This window comes from Lotus japonicus, chromosome 2, assembly GCF_012489685.1.
Source record: "Lotus japonicus ecotype B-129 chromosome 2, LjGifu_v1.2".
In the NCBI taxonomy this organism is placed as follows: Eukaryota; Viridiplantae; Streptophyta; class Magnoliopsida; order Fabales; family Fabaceae; genus Lotus; species Lotus japonicus.
The window spans coordinates 53,076,582-53,090,158 of NC_080042.1; the positions used below are offsets into that span (position 1 = coordinate 53,076,582).

Below are 13,577 nucleotides of genomic sequence, written 5' to 3' on the forward strand. Positions count from 1 at the left end.
AAGGTTGGTTTCTGGAACAATTATATGTCAATACTACCTTCTTTCATGTTGATCTACCATAGGAAGTATACATGAGGCCTCCCCCAGGCTTGGCAAACTCCTCCAATCAGAGGTCAGCAAGTTGGCCAAATCACTATATGGCTTGAATCAATCCAACAGACAATGGAATGCTAAGCTAACTAGTGTCCTACTTGATTCAGGTTACAAACAATCTATTGCAGATTTTTCATTGTTTACTAAGAGTTGTTCTTGTTGATCCAATGGATTCTAATGCCAAATTTCAGAAAACTCAGGCTGATTGATGCTCTTGTTGATCCAACTGTGTATAGAAAGCTACTAGGTCGATTTATTTACACAACACATACAGTAAAAATCAGTTACTAAACACACAAAAATCAATGGTGAGGTGATGAAACTCAAGAGACATCATGGTAACTTTTTTTTTTACAATTGAGACAATCTTTATCAACCCACCTACATAATGGTAAGGTTGCATTTGAATTTAGATTTAGAAAGCTAAGCTTCTAGTACTTTGCAATGGATGTCGCCGGAGCCGGTAAATCTCTCGCCGGAAGTTCCACCACCGACGACCGTTTGCAGGAACTCAAGTCCTTCGATGACTCCAAAGCTGGCGTCAAGGGTTTAGTTGACTCCGGCATCACCTGACTCCCGCGAATTTTCATCATGCCGCCAGAGGACCTCACCGCCGCCGGCGAGCCACCGTAGATCCAGTTCAGGATCCCCGTGATCGACATCGAAGGCGTCGCTCGACAACGCGCTGACGTTATCGCCGGAGTCCGGGATGCGGCGGAAACGGTAGGGTTTTTCCAGGTGGTGAATCATGGAATACCCGTAAAACAGTTGGAGGAGATGGTTGCGGCGGCGCGTGAGTTCCACGAGCTGCCACAAGAGTTGAAGGCTGAGTATTACACTAGGGAGCTGATGAAGAAGGTGAAGTATGTGAGCAACTTTGATTTGTATCAATCAAAACATGCTAACTGGAGGGACACACTGTTCTGTGTGATGGGTCCTGAACCTCTTGATCCTCAAGAATTGCCTCCTGTATGCAGGTAAATTTTGAAGATTGGAAAATTGCAAAGAAGCTACATTGAATAATTTAAATTTCTTTGTTAACAAATATGAATTCATTGTAAAGAAAATATTTTGCTACCTTATAATTTCATTGTAATTTGTAGGGATGTAACAGTGGAATACTCTAGGGAAGTTCAGGCATTGGGGAAGCTTTTATTTGAATTATTGTCAGAAGCACTAGCACTCAAGCCTGAGCATCTTGAAAGGATGGATTGTGCAAAAGGCCACACAATTCTTAGTCACTATTATCCAGCATGTCCTGAACCTGAACTGACTATGGGCACTACCAGACATTGTGATCCTGATTTCCTTACAATTCTGCTTCAAGATCACATTGGTGGGCTCCAAGTTTTGAGCTATGGGCAGTGGGTTGATGTTCCTCCTGTTCCTGGAGCTCTAGTAGTGAACATTGGAGATCTACTACAAGTATGTCCATTCTTTTCCCCCATTTTTACTAGTTAAAAAGTTTGGTACTAGAAATGCTCATCTTTCTAAAATGTTGTAGCTGTGTGTGACCTAATTCAAAGTGAAAAAGAAGAAGAGTAAAAAATAAAGATGGTTAAGAAAATGCATTACATTTGCACCCTAATGAAGTCCAATATGATTTGCATGTGTGACAAGTAGAAAGTTTTCCATTTCTTTCTTTAATTGAGCACACCATACCACATTGCTGGAGTTGATTCTTTGATTATTGTAAATCTCAAGAGGGAACACTATAGATGTTAGTTAAATTGCATTATATTATATTGTCTAATTAAAAGTTCTTTAAATATTCAAACTACATCTTTCAATCTTTTTAACCAAGTTCAGTAGTAAATATTCAGCATTAAGCATATGATTGTCCTCTAAGACCCTCAACTTAGTCAATCAAAATTTTGAGCATATTACATCATAATTTTTTTTTCTTTTTCCTAAGAATCAATATTATGCTATTGCCAGGATTAGGAAATAAGGCTCAAAGGGGTTACATGGCAATGATATATATTGGCCGCGTTTGGAATACCAGCTTAATTAAGCGCTTATGGGATAAGCGCTTAGGCCCAGTTTGGAAGACCTTATTTGAGCTTATCTGACAGCATAAGCTCTTTTGCAAGTGTTTGGGAGAGCTTATGCAAACAGCTTATGGTCTGCCATAAGCTATTTTCAGCTTATTTTCATAAGCTACTCAGTATAGCTTATGAAAAAAAGCTTATGCTTATACACAGCTTATTTTTAATTTATTTCAATAAATTTTTAAAAATAGCTTATGAATAAGCGCTTATGTCATAAGCGCTTATGTCATAAGCGCTTATGACCATAAGCGCTTAATTAAGCTGTTTATCCAAACGGGGCCTTATTGTATAAGAGCTTATGTCATAAGCGCTTAAATTTAATAAGCTGTTTGCGTTTGGATGCGCGCATTTGAGAACAGCTTATATCAAATAGAAGCGTTTGGATGTATTTTTACATAAGCACTTATCCGTAGTTGAGATTAAAAAATTAAAAATTAAAAATAGTAGAACTAAAATTATTATAAATGAATTTAATATTTTAAATTAAAAATAGTAGAACTAAAATTATTAAAATTTAAAGATTAAACCATGATAAAAAAAACACAAGTTAATAGTAACTAAAATCATTACAAACAAAATAAACTACCAATCACTACAGTACACCAAAATAAGTTTATAGTAACTACGTTCAAAAAGTTCATAGTAATAAATGCATAAATTTGAAAAGTGCAACAATCATAAAAATAAAACTAAATAAAACTGATAGCATCTCTAACTCGCTCCATTTGCCTAACACTTTGTTGAGTTGGTTCCTCCCATGTCACATCTTCGGGGGTAGTGTTATGAGCATCAACATTGTACTCTAAATCAACATTCTCATCAAACAAAAGAAACTCTCTATCACCCGTGCCAGTCCTTCTTATGAAATTGTGTAAAGCCATACAAGCAACAATGATGTGAGTTGTGGTTTTCAATGGAAAAGAAGGCATGTTGTTGAGTATTTTCCATCTAGCTTTGCAACACCCAAATGTTCGTTCAATTGTGCTTCGGAGGCTAGAGTGCAAAAAATTAAACACTTCATTTCTTCCTCTAGCTCTGGGCCCTAATCTAAAATGGGGGAGATGATATCTGGTGGTTTTGTAGGGTCCTAAGTAGCCCATAAAGTTGGGATAGCCAACATCAACAAGATAATATTTACCTGTGAATAAAGTGTACAATGATTTAAATACACATGTTGGTGATAAAATTTAAAGAAAAAAAATACAAGTAACTAACCATGAGGAGGATGTGGAAAATGCAATCTAGGCGTGCGCAAAGCATCCATAAAGATCCTAGTGTCATGTGCAGATCCTTCCCATCCTGCTAACACAAATGTGAAGCACATATTGAAATCGCAAACAGCCATTACATTAGTTGTTGTATAGCCCTTTCTAGAAGTGTAAGGAATCTGATGTTCAACCGGGACTATCAACTTCACATGAGTGCTGTAACGCCCCGATTTCTCGAGTGTTACACAGTAACTAATTAACCAATTTTCGTAAAGAGTTTTCGTCGATTCACTTATTAATCTTCAATTAATGACAAACCTTTCATTTTACAAAAACTCTTGAAACATAACCTTTCCAAAAAACACGCGGAAGTAACCAACTTCGTAAAACTTTTTAAATAACCAACTGTAAAGAGTACGAAACAAAGGCCTGAATGAAAATAAAGATTACATCAAAACTTGTTCATTCGAATTTAAGCAATAAAATTGTTCGATACCAACACTTCGGAAACTCTCAACCCCAACAGAAAACAAAAGACTCTCAACCCAAACCCTATTCCTTAGCCTCTTCCTCTTCCTCTAAAGTGTAGTCGTCCTCCAGTATTGGCACGTCACGTAGCATCAACTCCCAAGAATGAGTCATCGCCATTATCTTCACGACCATCTACCCCCCCCAAACAAACACATAGCAAACAAGCAGGGTCAGGTCCAACAAAAGAATGATAATGACAAAATCAACAACAACATATATAATATAAGTACATTATATGTCTTTTATGGGAAAGAGTCAGTTACTAACGGAATCTCACTTCACACAACCCACCAAAACTTCCATGGCCATAATCACGATCATCCGCAGATGAACAAATCTCGGAGGGGACTCACCGTACAACCCTCAATCATGTGGGGGACTCACCGTCCGCCAGACTCACCGTCCGTCCACAGAATCACAAGGCGACCGCAGTCAGCCAATCACGTGGGGACTCACCGTACAACCCACAAAACACCCTCGCGTGCAAGGTACCATCGTTCTCATGGTCCATAGTCCTCACCAGACCTATGTCCAATTATTCACATTTACTTGCAAGCGAGTTTATTACACTTTTCTCTTTGTTAAGTCTCTAAAATCAATCCTAGAGTCTTATCATACTCTTTATACAACAACCTTCACAACACAACATTCACGGGTTACAAGGGAATTACGGCTAGGTGAGCGACCCTTGAACCATTAACTCAGAAAATAAATATAATCCACGTAAAGGAACGCAAGAACATTCACTCATGCATAATATATCATCGCAACTTCAACATATTGACAGCAGAAACAACTTTCACAAAAATAGAGCCACAGAATGCATCTTTCAATCAAAAATCACGTATGATACCTTTCTAGAAAGCTATTTTAAATATCTACAACTCTCTAGTTACAGACTTGTTCATTTGAGTCCCAGAATTAGGTGATATTAGGCCTTAAAGCTAACTGTCCGGAACAGGAAGACAGCAGGTGTGACAGTTACTAAACACGACCCCCAGATCACATTACTAAACCAAAAATTATGATTTTTATATGTCTGGAAAGATATTTCGAAAATCTACAACTTTCATTTTAATCACTTTTTCATTTGATGACCATAAACAGGTAAAAAGGGGCTCTGAAGTCCGCTGTCCAGTACAGGAAACTGGCAGCGAAACTTCCACCTCTAGTTTAAGCTATAAACCATCTCAGCCCAAGGCTTTAAGCTATGTTCCAGCAATAAAATCAAATCACATAGGTCTCATATGATAATAGTACAGCAAGCAAACCTTCAACCCAAACCCTCATGCAAACCCTCAACAATCAAGATTCTTCACAAACAAACATAGCAACAAGTCCCTAATAAACTACCCAAGTCCTAGGACCAGCCCTTACCTTGTTTGGTGATGGAAAAACAGAAGTTTGGAGATGGAAAGAAGGTTCAAAAGCTGCTGTCCTCGTTCTCTATTTCCTCTCCCTCGCGAATCCCTCTCTACTCGCGCTCTCTCCCTTGCTCGCGTGCGTGACCGGCGACAATGGTGGTGGCTTGGGCGGCGGCTCCCTTCTCTTCTCTCACACGTTCTCTCTTTTCTCTCTTCTGCTCTCTCTTTGTTTTTCACGTGAAGGTGCTGTAGTGTATCTCTGTTTTCTGATTGTGGAAGAATAGGGTTTCCCCCCCTTGGCTAAAATCCCATGCAACCCACAAGTGGGCTAGGGTTTTGTTTTCCACAAGCCCGACCCAAGTCCAACCTTAACCCACCAGTCTAATTACCTAATCAGACCTGAAACTTACTAAAACCTAAGCCCTCAAAGGTAAATTCATAATTAAATTCGGACTTAGAAGAAAAACAATGTAATAATCCCGCTGGCACTGTACAGCCGGAACTACGTTCACTAAAACGGGGATATCTGGAGCTACAGATATCGGATCGACACGCTGGCACTGTTCTAGACTTAAAGGGCTACCACTCTCATGAAGGAAGTTTTCCCAAATGAAGTCGTTAAGACCCTCTAAAAATTCGCACAAGTTGACAGTTCTAATCTGCCAGCTATCAAACATTAACTAAAACTTCAATTTTATTCAAACATCCATAAAATTGTTCCAAATTGAACTTAGGGCCTTACAATACCACCCCCCTTAAAAATAGTTTCGCCCTCGAAACTTAAGGGTTTACAAATAAATCGGGGTGTGACTCCCGCATCTTATCCTCTAACTCCCAGGTCGCGTCACCAGTCTCTTGGTTCCACACGACCTTCACTAAAGGCACCTCCTTGTTTCTTAAGCGCTTTATGCTTCGGTCGACGATCTTGATGGGTGGCACCTCCATTGTCAGATCATCTCTCAGCTGTATGTCGTCTGGCGTAATCACATGCGAATCATCTGCCATGTACTTCCGCAACTGCGACACATGAAGAACGTCATGGATGTTGGATAGAAACGGTGGTAGGGCGATCCTGTACGCCACCGGTCCAACTCGCTCCGTGATTTGGTACGGCCCAATAAACCTCGGAGTAAGCTTCTTGGACTTGATTGCCCTTCCGACACCTGTCATCGGGGTAACCCGCAAGAAGACATGGTCTCCGGCCTGAAATTCCAACTCCTTCCGTCGGTTGTCGGCGTAACTCTTTTGGCGACTCTGCGCGGTTCTCATCTTTTCCTGAATTCTCCTGACTTCCTCGGTGGTATGTTGCACCAATTCCGGGCCAATCACCAAATTTTCCCCATCTTGATGCCAGCATAAGGGCGTACGACACCTCCGACCGTACAAAGCTTCGTAAGGTGCCATGCCGATGCTCGCATGGAAACTATTGTTGTAAGTGAATTCGATCAATGGCAGCGTCTCATCCCAACTGCCCTTGTGATCCAACACACAGGCCCGTAGCAAATCTTCCAGCGACTGGATTGTCCTCTCTGTCTGCCCATCGGTTTGCGGATGATAGGCAGAGCTCAATCTCAACTTAGTTCTGAGGGCCTGCTGCAAGGCTCCCCAAAAGTGAGAGGTAAACCTCGGAACTCTGTCTGATACGATGCTGGTCGGTACACCATGTAGACGCACAACCTCAGCCACATAAATCTCCGCCAATTTCTCCACCTTGTACTTCAGGTTGATCGGGATAAAATGAGCGGTCTTTGTCAAACGATCAACAACAACCCAAATTGCATCGAACTTCCTCCGAGTTAAAGGTAAAGCCGTCACGAAGTCCATAGAAATACTGTCCCACTTCCACTCTGGGACATCTAGTGGTTGCAGCTTCCCTGCGGGCTTCTGATGCTCTATCTTCGCTTTCTGACATGTCAAACAAGTAGAAACATACTCAGCAACCTGCTTCTTCATCCCAGGCCACCAGAAGTGAAGTTTCAAGTCCTGATACATCTTGTTCATTCCGGGATGGATACTCAACCTACTCTTGTGCCCTTCATCCAGGATCAATCTTCTCATTTCTGCATCGTTAGGCACACATATCCGTCCCTTGCATCGCAGAATATTGTCATTCCCAATAGAGAACTCTGGTGCCTTTCCCTGAGTCACACGGTCTCGCCACTCAGCTATCCCTTCATCAGTCTCTTGTCTAGACTTGATCTCTTCCAAAAGTCCACTTGACACCGTCACCATTCCGAAACTCAGTCTTCCTGGTGCGAGCTTAACGTCCAAGCTCATATCTCGGAAAGCCTCGAACAGTTCTAACTCCTTGACCATCATTAAGGACACATGTATAGCCTTCCGGCTGAGAGCGTCGGCTACGACATTGCTTTTCCCCGGATGGTACTGTAGAGTGAACTCATAGTCCTGAAGGAATTCCATCCACCTCCGTTGCCTCATGTTCAGATCCTTCTGATCAAATAAGTACTTTAAACTCTTATGATCGTTGTAGATCGTGAACATACTGCCATAGAGATAGTGTCTCCAAATCTTGAGAGCATAAACTATGGCAGCCAACTCCAAGTCATGTGTGGGGTAGTTCTTCTCATGAGTCTTCAACTGCCTTGAAGCATAGGCAATTGCTTTCTTATCTTGCATCATTACACACCCCAAACCATTGTGTGACGCATCACAGTACACGTCATAAGGTTCTCCTTCCTTAGGTAAAGCTAGTATGGGTGCCGTGGTCGGCCGCTTCTTCAACTCCTGGAAACTAGCCTCACACTTCTCCGTCCATGCAAACGGTTGATTCTTCTTTGTCAACTGGGTCAACGGCGAAGTCAACTTTGCATAATCTTTGACGAATCGTCTATAGTAGCCAGCAAGCCCAACAAAGCTTCTGATGTCGCTTGCCGTCTTAGGTTGCTCCCATGACAGAATCGTCTCGATCTTGCTAGGGTCCACTGCCACACCCTGACTTGATATGACATGCCCCAAAAATTTCACCTCCTCCATCCAGAACTCACACTTTGAGCCGTTAGCATATAGCTGTTTCTCTCGCAACACGCCCAACACCTGGCGTAGATGCTCCTCATGTTCCTCTCTACTCTTCGAGTAGATTAGGATGTCATCGATGAATACCACCACGAACTTGTCCAGGAATGGTCTGAACACTCTGTTCATGTAGTCCATAAACACTGCGTGTGCATTAGTAACCCCAAACGGCATCACAAGATATTCATAATGCCCGTATCGAGTCCTGAATGCGGTCTTCTGGATGTCAGATTCCTTGACTCGGATCTGATGGTATCCTGACTTAAGATCTATCTTCGAGAAGATCACCGCTCCTCTAAGTTGATCCATTAAGTCGTCTATCCGAGGCATCGGATAACGATTCTTCACGATCACTTTGTTGAGTTGTCGGTAGTCCACACATAGTCTGGACCTTCCATCCTTCTGCTTCACCAACAGCACTGGTGCACACAAACGCACACAGGCGTACACCTTGGGGCGCAAAAGGGAATCCAAAGCCCACTCTTCCTTCGATTGACATTCCATCGATCGATCTCAGAGTTCAAACATCTTAATATAATCAAACACTTAGTCTCAAGTATCACGTCAATGATACTAACTACAGACAATCTCACAGCCAAGCAAACATCTTAGCAAACAAGTCTACCCAATCTCACCGTGAAGCTTTGAAAACATCTTTATCAAAAACAAAAACACCAACGAGTTCGGAAACTCGTAAACCCAAAACCCTTAGTGCTCTGGTTTCTCAACCGGAGCTCTGATACCACAATGTAACGCCCCGATTTCTCGAGTGTTACACAGTAACTAATTAACCAATTTTCGTAAAGAGTTTTCGTCGATTCACTTATTAATCTTCAATTAATGACAAACCTTTCATTTTACAAAAACTCTTGAAACATAACCTTTCCAAAAAACACGCGGAAGTAACCAACTTCGTAAAACTTTTTAAATAACCAACTGTAAAGAGTACGAAACAAAGGCCTGAATGAAAATAAAGATTACATCAAAACTTGTTCATTCGAATTTAAGCAATAAAATTGTTCGATACCAACACTTCGGAAACTCTCAACCCCAACAGAAAACAAAAGACTCTCAACCCAAACCCTATTCCTTAGCCTCTTCCTCTTCCTCTAAAGTGTAGTCGTCCTCCAGTATTGGCACGTCACGTAGCATCAACTCCCAAGAATGAGTCATCGCCATTATCTTCACGACCATCTACCCCCCCCAAACAAACACATAGCAAACAAGCAGGGTCAGGTCCAACAAAAGAATGATAATGACAAAATCAACAACAACATATATAATATAAGTACATTATATGTCTTTTATGGGAAAGAGTCAGTTACTAACGGAATCTCACTTCACACAACCCACCAAAACTTCCATGGCCATAATCACGATCATCCGCAGATGAACAAATCTCGGAGGGGACTCACCGTACAACCCTCAATCATGTGGGGGACTCACCGTCCGCCAGACTCACCGTCCGTCCACAGAATCACAAGGCGACCGCAGTCAGCCAATCACGTGGGGACTCACCGTACAACCCACAAAACACCCTCGCGTGCAAGGTACCATCGTTCTCATGGTCCATAGTCCTCACCAGACCTATGTCCAATTATTCACATTTACTTGCAAGCGAGTTTATTACACTTTTCTCTTTGTTAAGTCTCTAAAATCAATCCTAGAGTCTTATCATACTCTTTATACAACAACCTTCACAACACAACATTCACGGGTTACAAGGGAATTACGGCTAGGTGAGCGACCCTTGAACCATTAACTCAGAAAATAAATATAATCCACGTAAAGGAACGCAAGAACATTCACTCATGCATAATATATCATCGCAACTTCAACATATTGACAGCAGAAACAACTTTCACAAAAATAGAGCCACAGAATGCATCTTTCAACCAAAAATCACGTATGATACCTTTCTAGAAAGCTATTTTAAATATATACAACTCTCTAGATACAGACTTGTTCATTTGAGTCCCAGAATTAGGTGATATTAGGCCTTAAAGCTAACTGTCCGGAACAGGAAGACAGCAGGTGTGACAGTTACTAAACACGACCCCCAGATCACATTACTAAACCAAAAATTATGATTTTTATATGTCTGGAAAGATATTTCGAAAATCTACAACTTTCATTTTAATCACTTTTTCATTTGATGACCATAAACAGGTAAAAAGGGGCTCTGAAGTCCGCTGTCCAGTACAGGAAACTGGCAGCGAAACTTCCACCTCTAGTTTAAGCTATAAACCATCTCAGCCCAAGGCTTTAAGCTATGTTCCAGCAATAAAATCAAATCACATAGGTCTCATATGATAATAGTACAGCAAGCAAACCTTCAACCCAAACCCTCATGCAAACCCTCAACAATCAAGATTCTTCACAAACAAACATAGCAACAAGTCCCTAATAAACTACCCAAGTCCTAGGACCAGCCCTTACCTTGTTTGGTGATGGAAAAACAGAAGTTTGGAGATGGAAAGAAGGTTCAAAAGCTGCTGTCCTCGTTCTCTATTTCCTCTCCCTCGCGAATCCCTCTCTACTCGCGCTCTCTCCCTTGCTCGCGTGCGTGACCGGCGACAATGGTGGTGGCTTGGGCGGCGGCTCCCTTCTCTTCTCTCACACGTTCTCTCTTTTCTCTCTTCTGCTCTCTCTTTGTTTTTCACGTGAAGGTGCTGTAGTGTATCTCTGTTTTCTGATTGTGGAAGAATAGGGTTTCCCCCCCTTGGCTAAAATCCCATGCAACCCACAAGTGGGCTAGGGTTTTGTTTTCCACAAGCCCGACCCAAGTCCAACCTTAACCCACCAGTCTAATTACCTAATCAGACCTGAAACTTACTAAAACCTAAGCCCTCAAAGGTAAATTCATAATTAAATTCGGACTTAGAAGAAAAACAATGTAATAATCCCGCTGGCACTGTACAGCCGGAACTACGTTCACTAAAACGGGGATATCTGGAGCTACAGATATCCCATTCTTCAGTTTTAACTCCTAAACCGTGAATGTCATGCTCATCTGTCATTTGTGTATCAAATGTACTATTTACTTCAACTCTTCCCCCATCATCTCTTAGGTCCTCAGATGGTGCCCATGCATTATGGCCAGTTGCCACAGTATCCTTAAAAAGGATCTCCATTTCAGACAAATTTCTTAGACCCTTATTTTTGAACTTTGCAACCTCAGGGCACTCCTGAAATAAAAAAAATCATTACATATGTTAAACTTCAAAGAAGATATAAGATAAAGATATAATTACATTATTAGATATGAATTCACCTTAATCTTGGCTGCCCACCACTCGTCACTTGCTGCAACTGTTTGCCTAGTGTTGTCCCATCCAAGACCTGTCTCTTTTTCAATAAGTTTTGTCCAAGCTCTCCATTCTCCTCTCAAAATATCCCATTTATTTTTCAATTGCTTGTATTCATAAGATAACTCAGTTTGTCTGTTAAAATCTGCTATCAAATTTTCCCAACCCGGTTTATTAAAATGAGTATGTGGCCTATTCCCAGCGCGTACTTGCGCAACACAAGCCTTCAAAAATATGTCCAAGTTTGTATCATTCCAATCAGCCTTTAATCGTTTGACACTACCATCTTTGTTTCCATTCTTTTGACATTGGGTTGAGTCCATTTTTAGAGCTACTCAAACACAGCAAGATACAAACAAGATTCAAATATCATTTGACATTTGACATTGCAGGGCAGCAACATTTGACACAAATCAAGGCCAACATATATACAAATTAACAGCACAATAATTGAATCACAACCTAATCTAGAACCCAAGGCATAAGCACACCATCAAAACCATATGGCACTCAAAAGTAAAATCTAGAACCCACCCTGATACAGAACCATACGAGAAGAAAAAAAACCCATGGCCACCAATGACAATAAAGCTCAAAGATGCAAAACAGAGGCACAAATCAGACATAGTATTATATCATCAAAACATGTCAATCTCCATTAGGGTTCCACTCAGAGATTTGAGCCAAACCAGATAAAGCAACAAGATGCTTAACTTTTATGAAACGAGAGGCTCGGCCAGAGAGATGGAGGGGCGCGCGACCGGAGGAGAGGAAGGAGGCGCGCCGCCGAAGGAGAGGAAGGAGGTGCGCAACTGTTGTGGATGAACGATGTCTGTGGAGAGGAGAAGAACGTATGCTAGGGTTTCTAAGTATAGAGGAAAAAAATAATAAAAGTGTGAAAAAACTGGGGTCACTAGGATTCGAAGTGGGGATCTCATTAAGGCCCAGTTTGGAAGAGCTTATTTGAGCTTATCTGACAGCATAAGCTCTTATGCCAATGTTTGGGAGAGCTTATGCAAACAGCTTATGGCCTGCCATAAGCTATTTTTAGCTTATTTTCATAAGCTAATCAGGACAGCTTATGAAAAACAGCTTATGCTTATATACAGCTTATTTTTAATTTATTTCAATAAATTTTTAAAAATAGCTTATGAATAAGCGCTTATGTCATAAGCGCTTATGACCATAAGCGCTTAATTAAGTTGTTTTTCCAAACGGGGCCTAAAAGGTTTTCATAAGCTCCGTATAAGCTCTGTATAAGCTGTTTCTATCAGCTTATGAAAATAAGCTAAAAAGAGCTTATAGAGGGCTCATAAGCTATTTTGACAAGCACTTCCAAACGCGCCAAAAAGAGCTTATTTTATAGCATAAGCTCAAATAAGTTGTGCAAAAGCTCTTCCAAATTGTCTGTCAACATAATTTGCAGTACTAAAGTTGATTCTGCCTTCTCTTGTTGGTTTATCATGTACATTTGTGTGGATTTAGTTATTGGTATGAAGAAATATTAGGCTGAAAGTTGATTTTATGCTGCAATGTTGCAGCTAATATCCAATGACAGATTCTTAAGCGTGGAGCACCGTGTTCTTGCAAACCATAGAGGGCCTAGAGTATCAGTGGCATGCTTTTTAACTCTCCATCTATATCCAACAACAAGAATGTATGGCCCCATCAAGGAATTATGGTCAGAAGAGAACCCCCCAGTTTATAGGGAAACATTGCTGAAAGATTTCATTGCTTACTATGATAACAAAGGACTCGATGGGAAATCAGCTCTTGCTCATTTTCGGTTACAGCAGTGAATATTGAACTGTAAGATATTTTATTACCAGTTCTTAGTTTATCATAAATCGTAATTATCCTGCAAACTCTGTATACAGGGGTGTTCATGGTAATAACTAAACCATATCCATTTCATAACCAGTATTTAGGATTTGGTTTTAAGAACTAAACTACTTTTAGAAAGTGGTTATGATTAAAATCCAGTTTGGT

At 40.9% G+C, this 13,577-nt stretch overlaps 1 pseudogene; it reads left to right on the plus strand.

The window, feature by feature from the left end:
• The first annotated feature begins 537 nt into the window (after positions 1-537).
• Positions 538-13,508, plus strand: LOC130738317 (1-aminocyclopropane-1-carboxylate oxidase homolog 1-like; annotated as a pseudogene).
• The last annotated feature ends 69 nt before the right edge of the window (positions 13,509-13,577 follow it).